Source organism: Podarcis filfolensis (genome assembly GCF_964270895.1).
Source record: "Podarcis filfolensis genome assembly, chromosome: 3".
Taxonomy (NCBI): Eukaryota; Metazoa; Chordata; class Lepidosauria; order Squamata; family Lacertidae; genus Podarcis; species Podarcis filfolensis.
The window spans coordinates 22372843-22384916 of NC_139606.1; the positions used below are offsets into that span (position 1 = coordinate 22372843).

The following is a 12074-nucleotide window of genomic DNA, read 5'->3' on the forward strand; positions in this document are numbered from 1 at the left end:
TAACTATAGCTGTGGGGTTTTTGGCTGTGCAGACATTTAGGAGGCCTGCGCACAGGTTGTCAAGTTCTGTTACTTGGAGCTTCATAATGAGCCATCTGTACAAACTGACTTTTCAAGTTTCTCCAAATATCTACAGCAAAACAAACGCATACAGGTTTGCTTGGCTGGCAATTAGTCCCGGGTCATGGAAACATGCTTAAGACACTGATTGTATTGAAGTAGATCACCTTCCAGTGCAGAAGGCCTCATTGATAGGCAGCACTGACAGTTGAAAACAGGAGTACTACTTCTTTTCTTGCATTGCCAAGGAGATAGGAGGAGTGGGATTAGCATTCTGCCTCCTATCCCTGTCAAGAGACATATACTGGAGGAAAACTAGAATTGGACTCGTACCTGACAACCATGCACACTTTCTTAAATGCTGCCTCTTTTGTTTAGAGCAATAATTCTAAAGCTCAACTTTGGGGAGTTAAGAACCCTCCAACTACTCACAAGGATCCCTTGTGTTCTGATTAGTGCTGGAGAAAAGCCTGAGTATCTGCTAGATTTATTCAGTTTCCTTGCAAATGTCACTTTTTTGTTTTAAAATTCTACAGTAGTTGGCTTGCTTTTCACCATCCAAGCGATGATGATGCACAAGGTCTTGCAAATACTGTGCTGAAGTCGCTGCTGCATTTCGCTTAGAGCTCAGAGACTTTTTCTATTGGCACTATTGATTTTGTGAACTTCATGTTGTTTAGTACCATATGAAACATCAACATTTCAGAAACAATGCAAGGTTCTTCTTCTTTTAGTTTTTAGGATTTTTTCCCCCTTTTAAGGCCCACATGCTTGTGGAATACAATGTTTTGCTAATTCCCCTTTATCCCACTTTGACTATCTCAGTGTACCGGAGAGGAAAGTTCTTTAGTCGTCTTCCGACATTCTACGTCTTTCTGTTTTATACTCCACGATTGTTGGCTCTTCTTGTGGATGCTACTCCTCCAGGCAGTTTCTGAGACTTAAAAAACCCCCAAAAAGATCAAAACTTTCCTTTAAAGGAACTTGTACAAACCTCTCTTTGATGCACTGCAGATCTTGGATTAAAATCAATGCAACAGCAACAACAGAAGAAAACAATTATCAATATTGTGTACAGTCTCTAAATTTCTAAAACAAAGCTTTCTTTCAAGTCTTCCGCTTGCTAAAAGCCAATGGGAGGGCTTTGACCCGATTCTCCAGAGAGATTGCTTTAGAAAATGTTTTTTTCTTTCATTCTTTCTTGTCAGGTTTTTATGTCATGCCATCTTAGACAGACTCAGCCTTTTAAAAAAAAAAAAAAAAAAACCCTAAAAATGAAGCTGAGGATACAAGGGAGAGGAGGTTTATAAAAGAGATACTAGGGCCTAGCTTATGCCAGTAGAAGATTGTACAATAAGAGTTCCTGAGCAATAATTGTGTTTTATTTAAAACACACTCTTCCTGCACCACCAAACCCTGTCTCAGTGTGAGTGCAAGAGCAGACGGGATTGCCAATGTTCCCCCCGACGCCCGCCCCCTTTATTATTTTTTAGGCAAGCGTGTAAAGCTGAATTTGCACAGGTTAAATGCACAGAAGTTGTGAGTCGCCTGTATAGCGAAGATGAATACTATGTAATAAAAGCATAGGTATATGCCCTGCGAAAGTGAGTTCAGGTTTGGCTGTAACTAAGCCAACCAAGGCTTAGGTCACGGCATCATGGTAGCAGAAGAACCAGAGGAAAAACCAAGAGGTCACAATCTTCTCACCAGGAGCCCACACATTTGCACTAGTTCATGGTTTCGTTTAGCATTACATGTGAACTGGGCCCTGGTCATTCTGTCAGCTCTTTTCCTTGCTGTAAACAATTTGCCTAATGTGCTTCATCTTTACCCAATAGGCCAGAAACAACAAGTGATACAGACTTAAATCATGCTTACATTAGACTCACTGATTCCTATGGTTCCACTGTCATCATGATTAAATCTGGATCCAAACCGTTAATTTAACAGTTGGGTGCACTGGAGTAACTTACCCCCTCACCTATTCCATTTTCTCCTTCATTGTATAACAATTTCAGTTTGGGCTTGGGAGACATGTTTGTTTATAAATTTATACCTCAGCTTTCTGCAAAAGTCCATCAGGCAGCTTACACAAAATGGACGACACAAAATTAAATAGCCTAAAAACAAAACACAGAGCAAAGCAAACTTAGCAAGCAAAATCAACATCAGTTAAACACAAACAAGCTGCAGTTTTAAAAGCAGATCACTCCGCAGAGGGCTGAAAACAAAGAGCAGTCCTTCCCTTCCACTCACTCCAGTTTCTTTTGCCAGCCTTAATCACCTCTAGCTCCGAAGATCATGCTACTCCAGAAATTCTTATTGTCAGATGCCTTGACAAATGGCTATGTAATACAATGTGTCCACAGGTGATGTGCCCAGCTCTGTCCTAACACAATAAACATCTTGGCAGACTTGAAGAGGTGGCCTTAATCCCATCTGTTAGTTTGTTTGGAGCTGGAACATATGTAATGGAAAATAACAAAATATAACCCCTTACAGAAAGCGCAAAACTTTGTGTTTCCAGTTCTGTGTATTTATGGCAGAATAAATGCATTGGGTAGACTGCACATGCATCCTTTTTCTCTAGACAGAATCTCCGTCATATATTACGTGACCTTAGAGACAGTCCAACAAATTATCCTTTCTGTATGTTACCTGCTACATGTTTTATGGTTTGAGCCTGAGAATTTCCTTTGCCTTGACTGGTTTTGTAGAGTGAAAATTCATTCTTACAAGCGCACAAACTGATAGGGGACGTAGAACTGAATGGGTGGACATTTCGCAAATCTTTTTGCCACCGTGCATCTCCTTTTCACAACACTTGGTGCCAGAACAGCAGTTGCAGTAGAATAACTACAGCCATTGGAATTTCAGTTGGCCAGTTTTCCAAGTCTCCCCACTCCCAAGTTGGCTGGGCTTGTTATATTCAGTGACTGATTAGAGTATTCTTAGTATATTTTTTGAAAGCTGTTGCATGCAAAAAGTTAGCCTTTCATCCAACAACCCCCCAGCTGCCAAAACTTATCTCAGCACTCCCATTTCTCCCCTCCCAATTTGCAGCTGAAAAGCAGGACTCTTGTGTGCTTAGCTTTTCCACCGCATACTCGTCATCACCGTTCTTTTCTGGACCATAGTTGCAGTGTTATGAAAAAAAAATGGCTGGGAACAGAGGAAGGAGGATCAAGCTTTTAGCAGCACCTCCTTTACTTTTGCTTCTTCATTGGAAATCCAGGGAGAGCAGTGGTGGCACTGTTTCACACCAGTGGCAGGAACTCCAGAATACACGTCTGTCAGGGAATCAGGAGCAGGAGCACTGGGGAGAGAGGAATTGGAGAGCGAAGGGGAAGAATCCGAGGGCAGCGTAGGGGAGTATGACAGTGGCCCGAGAGATTCCATGAGCTTCTCCAGCGAATCAGAAGATTCCCAGAAGGGGGCTCCGATGGTCAGGGCAAGGGGGGTCCCAGGGGGGATGCACCAGAAACAAGGAGCCAGAGGGGAACCCCAAAGCAGCAGTGGAGGATCAGGACCAGTTTCCCCACCAGAGCGTAGTGGGGGGGAAGAGTCACATGTGTCAGGGCCAGCGTCTCCTCCGGAGGGGAGGGAGAGTAAGTCAGGGCTGACCACGCCTCCATCGGAGAGTGGGGGAATGGAGGGGAGGTCAGTTGCAGCTAGCCCACCCGAAGGGGGAAGCAGTGACAGCAGCAGTGAAACGGTTAGGAGGAAAACGGCTGGCTGGGCGCGCGCGCCAAGTTCAAATGTACAGGCGCGCGGGACAGCAGGAGACCCGGATGGGGAACCAGCTCCTAAAGCCCGCTGGAGGGAGGGAGAAGGCTCAGGGGAATCAGCATCAGAGGAGGCTAGGAAGGGCGAGACCCCGACGGGCAGGCGGACCCAGAGGAGGAAGGAGCAGCGGAAAAGGTGGAGCAAGGCTAGGGTCTTAAATTGGTGTACAGGGGGAGGAGATTCAGAAGGGTCATCAGCGGTCTGACAGTTGAGACGTGGGGCTGCGCGCTGCGGCTCTGGAAGTGAAACTGAACTTCAATAAAGACTTTTGTATTTAATTAGAAAGCAGCGTTGGTCCTTTGTGAGCTGGGACCTTGGGCAGCCTTGACAGTGTCTTCCAAATTTGTACCTCTAATCATTGTCACTGAAATTTCCAAGCTTTATACTTAACGTTTCTGATGAGCCTTGCAGTACCCTATCCTCCTTGCCTTCTTTTGGCCAACCACAAAGGTTGTTTAGTTAACTACTGCCAGATAGGAGTATAAAAGTGGTGGTGCAACATACTTGTAAAGGCATTTGCAGTTTAATGCATTGCCCTAGAGCAGGGGTTGTCAACATGGTGCCCTGCAAACCTTGTTGGACTCCAACTCCCATCAGCCCTAGCCAGCATGGTCAGTGGTCAGGGATGATGGAACTTGTCATCCAGTAGCATCTGGAAGCCCACAGCTCCCCAAGCCCTAGAGCAGGCACCCCCAAACTTGGCCCTCCTGATGTTTTGGGACTACAACTCCCATCATCCCTAGCTAACAGGACCAGCGGTCAGGAATGATGCGAGTTGTAGTCCCAAAACATCTGGAGGACCGAGTTTGGGGGTGCCTGCCCTAGAGACGTGAACCTGACAAGAGGGTTACTGCACCACATAGTCATATCCTTTTGTTCACTTCCAGGTAGACCAATTCATTTCTTTGCTTTTGGTGTTTGCTGTTGAAAGTCTATTATCCCCTTTTTGTGTGTGTGTGTGTTCCCTTTATGATTTCTCCCATTGAAGAGATTGGTAGTCAGGTGCCAAGAGCATTGTCCAGATCAGACAGTCTATCCAGGGACCTGGAAATTTCTCACATAAAGACTCAATTGTTAGATTGAATAAATGGGCTGAATTGTTAACGATTTATAGACCCTTTATAAAGGGGAAGGAGATGCGTTGAAGTCAGAGCACCTGAATTGATCAATGCTCTCAGTGTTCTACCAGAAACACATCTAAAGAAAACAGTAATAAAATATGTAGTAGCTCCTTATGAAAAGCTTCTATTTAGAATGGTAGCTTTTGAATGTTCCTTACAAAGAACAGGCTTCATATTCCCCTAAGGAAGCTAATGCACTAGTTTATTAAAAAGGTTCATTTCTAATTACCCCCAGAAACATATTAAGAATAGGACAAGGCTTTTTTTTCAATGGCAAGAAGTTAGCTAAACCTCCTTGGGCCTGTTTGTTAGGAAGTGGTTTGTGAAAGTTCAAAATTCACTTTTTCAAAATGGTGGAATCTAGTGATTGCCTGTTGGACTCCATTGTCATAGATGATAAAATAGCATCTTAGGACTTGTTGAGTGGAGAAACATAAGTTGATTTTCAAAGGTGGTTGTTGCACCTGAAACTGAAATGTCTGTTGCATGGAGTAGAAATGTAAAGGGCTTTCTGCCATATCTCCTTGCTCACATACCACTTGGAGGTGAAAGTGAACGAGGAATTCTCTCCTCCAGGTACCCCTGTCAACCAGAACTAATACTGTTGTTGTTCATGTCAACCTGGATAGCTCAATTGGTTAGAGTGTGGTGCTGAAATGCCAGTGTTGCAGGTTCAGTCCCTTTATGGAACAACTGCATATGCCTGCAATACAGGGGGTTGGACTAGATGATCCTCAATTTCCCTTCCAGCTCTATAATACTTTGATTCCGTATCTTGTGATAGAAGGAGAAATGGGTCAACAATACTCATTTGATTTGATTTGTTTAATTTATATGTTCAAGGGTTTATAGGCTCAAGTAAGCTGAATGTCTTAACTGAAGTGAACAAAACGAATAATGGGAATGTTGTCCTAGGGCATAGATTGGCAAACTAAGGCTCGGGGGCCGGATCCGGCCCAATCGCCTTCTAAATCCGGCCCGCAGACGGTCCGGGAATCAGCGTGTTTTTACATGAGTAGAATGTGTCCTTTTATTTAAAATGCATCTCTGGGTTATTTGTGGGGCCTGCCTGGTGTTTTTACATGAGTAGAACATGTGCTTTTATTTAAAATGCATCTCTGGGTTATTTGTGGGGCATAGGAATTCGTTCATACTTTTTTCTTCAAAATATAGTCCGGCCCCCCACAAGGTCTGAGGGACAGTGGACCGGCCTCCTGCTGAAAAAGTTTGCTGACCCCTGTCCTAGGTGGTAATAAGGCATAAGGCTAGGAACCTAAAAACACCTATATGAGAATTTCATTGAAATCAACGGGACCAACTTCCACATAATGTTTTAGGGCAGAACTTTATATTTAACTAATTCTTCTAACTAACTGATTTGTTTAAAGACTAAAGAAGTAATAAAAATTAAGTACTGTGCATTCAAATTAAATCTTAGGCTTACCATAGGTGGCTTACGCTTGCTGTTTTACACTTGTTAATAAAAAACCCGTTATAACTATGTTTCAGTATCCCAATAAAATAGGTTCATAAACCAATATTTAACCCACAGCAATGACTTAGTTTATTAGTTCATTGGTAGTAGGACAAGTGCCTGCTTCAATTTTTTGTATCCTCTTTCTGGTAAATGTTTTAAAAGTACTCACAGGATTTCACTGTTTTATTCCCCATTTGTCATTTAAACAATTGTTTGGGATTGTGCTGCTGCTGCTACTTCTCTTTGGTGGCGGCGGCTATGATTTCAGTTGTATGTGACCTTTTTCTAACATAAAAGCATATCATTGTGTATATGATAAGTTAGGTGCCTTCATAATTATATAGAAAGGCAGGATATAAATTTCAGAAATGAAGAAATTTGTCCTTGGTGTGGTTCCTGTCTGTAATGTATGTGTCAGGGAACTGCCATCGGAGCCAGAGGCGGAGGGAAGGCTCCAGAGGGATGCCGGAGAGGGTCCCAGTAGGGAGAGAGGCAGCCCATCTGCTGGGGAAGGAAATCAGCGTAGCACCAGTGGAGAAGGGGGGCAGAAGGGGGAATCGGCAAGGGGGTTCCAGGACTCCTCGCCGGAGACCAGCGGAGAGAGCACGGGTCCTCCGCTGCCCACACCCTCCCTGCGCAGAAGACTTCCGCGCAGGGAGAGTAGGAGGAGACTAGGCGTCAAAGAACTTCTTTGCTGGAACGCCCACTGACGGATTCTGCCAGCGATTGAGGCAGCCACGGGAGAGAGGCTGTCCAGACAGAAAGGGTTCAACCAGGTAACCTAGCCAGGAGTGGCGACAACTTACGCACGAGCAACCCCTAGAACCATTACAGTATGCATATCTGAGAAACTGTCTTTGAGTTCATCACAAATCCACTCTCAATCTTTTGGCGAACTTGTGAGCAATAGATTTCAGGGTTGACACCTGTTGCTTCTTTCAAAGAATAGCTCCCTATTTTGTAGTCAACTTAGTCTGGCACACAATGCACTTCTTTACATGCTTACTTGAAAGGATGTCTCAGTGTGTTCATCATGAGATAATATACTTGCATGTGAGCATGCAGGATAGCATCTTGTATTAGGAACTGCTCTGTGTGAAATAAGGAACAGATTGCAAGCCTCCTTTGGTTCATCTAGAGCAGTGGTTCCCAATCTTCTTCTGGCCATGCCTCACCCAAACATCTCTAAAATCCTGATACCACCCCCTGTGACATATAATTCTTATTATTCAAAAAGTGAACTCCTATTCACGTGGAGGAAGCCTAAAAGGCCATAAATTGTTAATACAGTGGTACCTCAGGTTACATATGCTTCAGGTTACAGACTCTGCTAACCCAGAAATAGTGCTTCCGGTTAAGAACTTTGCTTCAGGATGAGAACAGAAATCGTGCTCTGGCAGCGCAGCAGCAGCAGGAGGCCCCATTAGCTAAAGTGGTCCCCATGTTGGGAACCATGGATCTAGACCAGGCATAGGCAAACTCTGGCCCTCCAGATGTTTGGGACTACAATTCCCATCATCCCTAGCTAACAGGACCAGTGGTCAGGGATGGTGGGAATTGTAGTCTCAAACATCTGGAGGGCCAGAGTTTGCCTATGCCTGATCTAGAGTCATTATAGCCTAAGAACCAAAGGATGATATGGGGCAAAAAGTATGACTATACTACACTGTGTTACTTATGACCTCCTAGCAAGGGCAGCAGCTGCACAGGGCTGAGCTCTTTTGGCCCCTATATATTTTTGAAGATGGGGCTATATATTTTTGAAGATGGGCCCCTCCAGTATCCAGAAAGGGCAGAGGCATCTTCTCCTTCTGCCCCAGATGGGAAGAAGGGTTGAATCAGCCTCCCACCTGGGGCAGCGCCAGGAGGAGTAGAGGAGGTGCCATCGGCCACTAAAGCTGTGTGGCCGCTGCATTAGGCTCCGCCCCCAGCTCCTCAGCGTCCTGACGTCATGCACACGACATTGCCCTCGTAAGCTGGCACCTGTGCCTCTTAGGTTTCTGAGGCAGTGCAGCACTTAGATAGAAGTGCTTCTGTTGAAGTGACAGCCAAGCACAGTGGTACCTTGGTTTACGAACTTAATCTGTTCCAGAAGTCCGTTCTTAAACCAAAGCATTCTTAAACCAAGGAGTGCTTTCCCATAGCAGCGGGGGACTCAATTTACAAATGGAACACACTCAACAGGAAGCGGAACATATTCTTATTCCAAGGCAAAGTTCACAAACCAAAACACCTACTTCCGGGTTTGCAGTGTTCTTAATCCAAGTTGTTCATAAACTAATCTGCTCTTAAACCAAGGTGCCACTGTATCTGGGAAGGATATACCTGGATGAGGGCTCACTGACTTCCCCGCTGCTTCAGTTTGCAGAATGCCATCTCAAACAGTAGACTGCCCAGCCTTACGAATCCAATCACAGCCTGGGACCTCCCTGATGATGTGTATTGTGTGTATTGACTTAGGCTGCTTCTTGGTCCTAGTACCTAACTTATTCAGTTTTTTGACTTGCCAAATGATAGATTCACATTAAACTTTGCAAAGCTGTTTCTTTCTCTTTTCTTTTTTTCTTTTTACTAGTTTTCTCATTTGGATATATTTCAATTTTACTGGGGAAGTGACCGAATAAAGTATTATCTCTAATAAAAAGCAATTTTTCATTTTATGTATGATACTTTCTTGTTTGGCTTCAGAGGAAGGAGTGTATTGGTTCAGTTCCTCTCCAGTGTTATTTAAGGCATGACTGTACAAAGTGTAGGGTTGTGTGCTTGGCTTTTCAAAACACTTCGGCACAATTTTAGTTTACGTTTTGTATCCTTCATACGATCAAGGTCAGAGCACTCTAAGCGGGAACAGTCAATTCATTTGTTGTATGCATTATATATTGATGCCAGAAAAGTATTTATAACTCTGTCTGGGCTCTTAGATATACTTTCAAGTGCTCCTTTGAAGACTGCATGGAAAAGGGAATATTCTCTTTCTGCAAATGTTTTATTTTAGAATTCTTAAGGATGAATTCAAAAAGATGTGCTGTATCTGGGTCCAGACATTTGTGAACATGATACACACTTGGTCTTCCAGAATAAAATAAAATTACAAATTCTGTAATGCTCTGTGGGCTAGTGCAGACGTAACACCAGGCATCCCTTAATCAAACGGAAGGATTGCAGAATCTCCTCTCTGACCCATTCCACAAGCCTTGTTCCTTTCATACTCAGATTCATATAAAATAGTGCGGGATGTTTCAACTGTATAGGCATTAACTATGGTAACTTAAGTAATATGCTTGCATATTAAACCAGGAATCCTGGTTACATCTGCATTAGATCTTCCTATTGCGTCCTCCTGAGTTCAACAAGGATCTGTCAGAAACTTAACTGATCAACTACTGGTTCCAGATATAGATGACGTATTTGTGCGTTTTTCTGTAGACTGAAAGTTCATATTGTAGATCCCAGATGAAAACATAGGACGTACAACTGTGGAATATAGAACCATGTGGAAAATAAAAGTATTTTCTTCAACTGCCACTCTAAATCCTTGAGTGCAGTGATTTGGAATGAGGTGCCATCAATAAATGGATGGTGCCTGACTCTGCTTCTCCTTTTCGTTAGACCCAGGTGAGGCAGTAGCAGTGTTGTCAGTGCCTAGATGTGGCAATGGCAGGACCAGCCCACCCAGGAGGCAAGGTGAGCCAACTGCCTCAGGCCGCAGGATTCACAAGGACAGTAGATTGCAGTGTCTCTCTTTCTTCTCCTCTTGTTCCGGATGTAGATTTTGCCTCACCTCTTCTTCCCTGGCGTGGAGGGGAGGCACCATTTGAGGGTCTGCTCCAGGTGCCACAATATTTTGAGCCAGCCCTGAGTAGTGGACTGTATGAGGGAGAGTAAACTGAAGCTCAATGCAGATGAAACTGAGGTAGTGATAGGGGCTAGTTTGTCTTCCCAAGTTTATAGTGTGGGCCTGTTAATCTACTCATCTTCTAATCTGAGAGTTGCATGGCCTTGGTGACACAGATCACTTTTTATTAAGGTTGTAGCAGGTGTATCAGTTTAGGTTGTTTTGACAGGATTACTTGTTTCTGTAGTAATAAATTAAGTTGTATGGTTGTTTATCTCCTCTACATTTGATTTAAAATAAAAAGTTTACTTGTTGTGACCCCACTATATTTATTTAAAAATGTGTAATAGGCCTTTCTTTTAAGACTCAGATTATATAGCATCTTAATCACAGAGTCTATATTTTCTGCTCTGCTTTGCATATTGATGTAAACATTTGTTTATCCAACAGTTAGGAGCATTTATACAAAAATGGTCACAAATCAAATGGGGAAAATATGGTGATTTGTTGCTTTAATGAACTTTTAATTTCAAGATGGCTGTCATGTTGCATTAGCTCTTTGGGTTTATGGAGACCATTATCCATCCCTCGTAAATTTAGAGGTTCTTTTAAAAATCACATATAGCTTACTGCTCAAGTTACGTTGAATGACCTTTTGTCATTTATTTTTCTTCAAAGAGAATTTTTATCTTATTTTTATCTTTATCTTATTTTTAGCTGATTATATATGAGTGTGCAGGTGAGACCTTTTTAAATGCTTTACTAAAATAAATATTTGTTCATAATATGAAATGGTACAAAGTATGTATCATGACACAGGGAATTCCTTTCTATTTAAGCAAGGAATAGCTTTCTCGTTCCTTTAATAGCATCCTTCAGCTTCCATTTCAGAGATTTTAATTCTTCCAAAATTGCCATATTGGAGTCTTAATTCCTTTCTATTACTGTGCTCTGAGACCTTTTATGATGATGAGGAAAATTAGTCTTTTTAGCAAGTAATTACTTAAATTACCTTAATTATCTAATAATGTAATGTCAGCAACAAAAATTTATATATACTTCAGCAGAATCATTATAATACTGATTAAAGTAATTGTCAGATCCTAAATACTAGCATGTCTTTCCCCAAAGCCAGGTATATATATATATATATATATATATATATATATATACACACACAATTTCAGTGTGCCTTGCTCTGTGCAATTTGGCTTGAGGTGTTTATCATCCCAGTCAGTGATAGCCAGAAAGGTATTTGGGATAATTAGTTAAGTGATTCATAATTGCTGAAACATCTGTCTGAATTAATCCCAGCAAAGGTAGCAGTTTTATTGAACTAAAAATATTCTCATAATACATTTGGCCAAATTGCCCTCTCGGAATAATTCGAAAGGCATCTGGGAGACATTTCAGCCCATCGTCTCACTTCTGCTTTGTATACTGTGTATTCCATAATCGCTTACATCGTGTTTCATGATGGCACCTTTAGGCTACAATTTGGATCCCTGTAGGTAGAACCAATTTTGCTACAGCTGCATTGTTCATCTGTGGAGTCTGGGGAGCTTCTACTAGGGTTGGTACATGATGTAATGTTTTCTCCAGTGCACACTGTGTGTTGTTACTCACCTGTTAGGGCTCAAACAAGGATGGAGCAGGACATTGTATTAACTTTCATTCAAGGTTCTCTCTTCACATCACCTGCAAACTGTACTGGAGTTGCTGAAGCCAGTAATTGAACCTACATTTTAGCAGACCTGGTTTCCTTTTTAAAATAAACTATTAATATTAGTTGCCT

The 12074-nt window shown here is 42.5% G+C and overlaps 1 protein-coding gene across 2 annotated transcripts in view; it reads left to right on the forward strand.

Annotated features, from left to right (window-relative positions):
* Positions 1–12074, forward strand: part of KLHL29 (kelch like family member 29) — a 408337-nt gene that overhangs the window by 188252 nt on the left and 208011 nt on the right. The gene's annotated exons all lie outside the window — the stretch shown is intronic.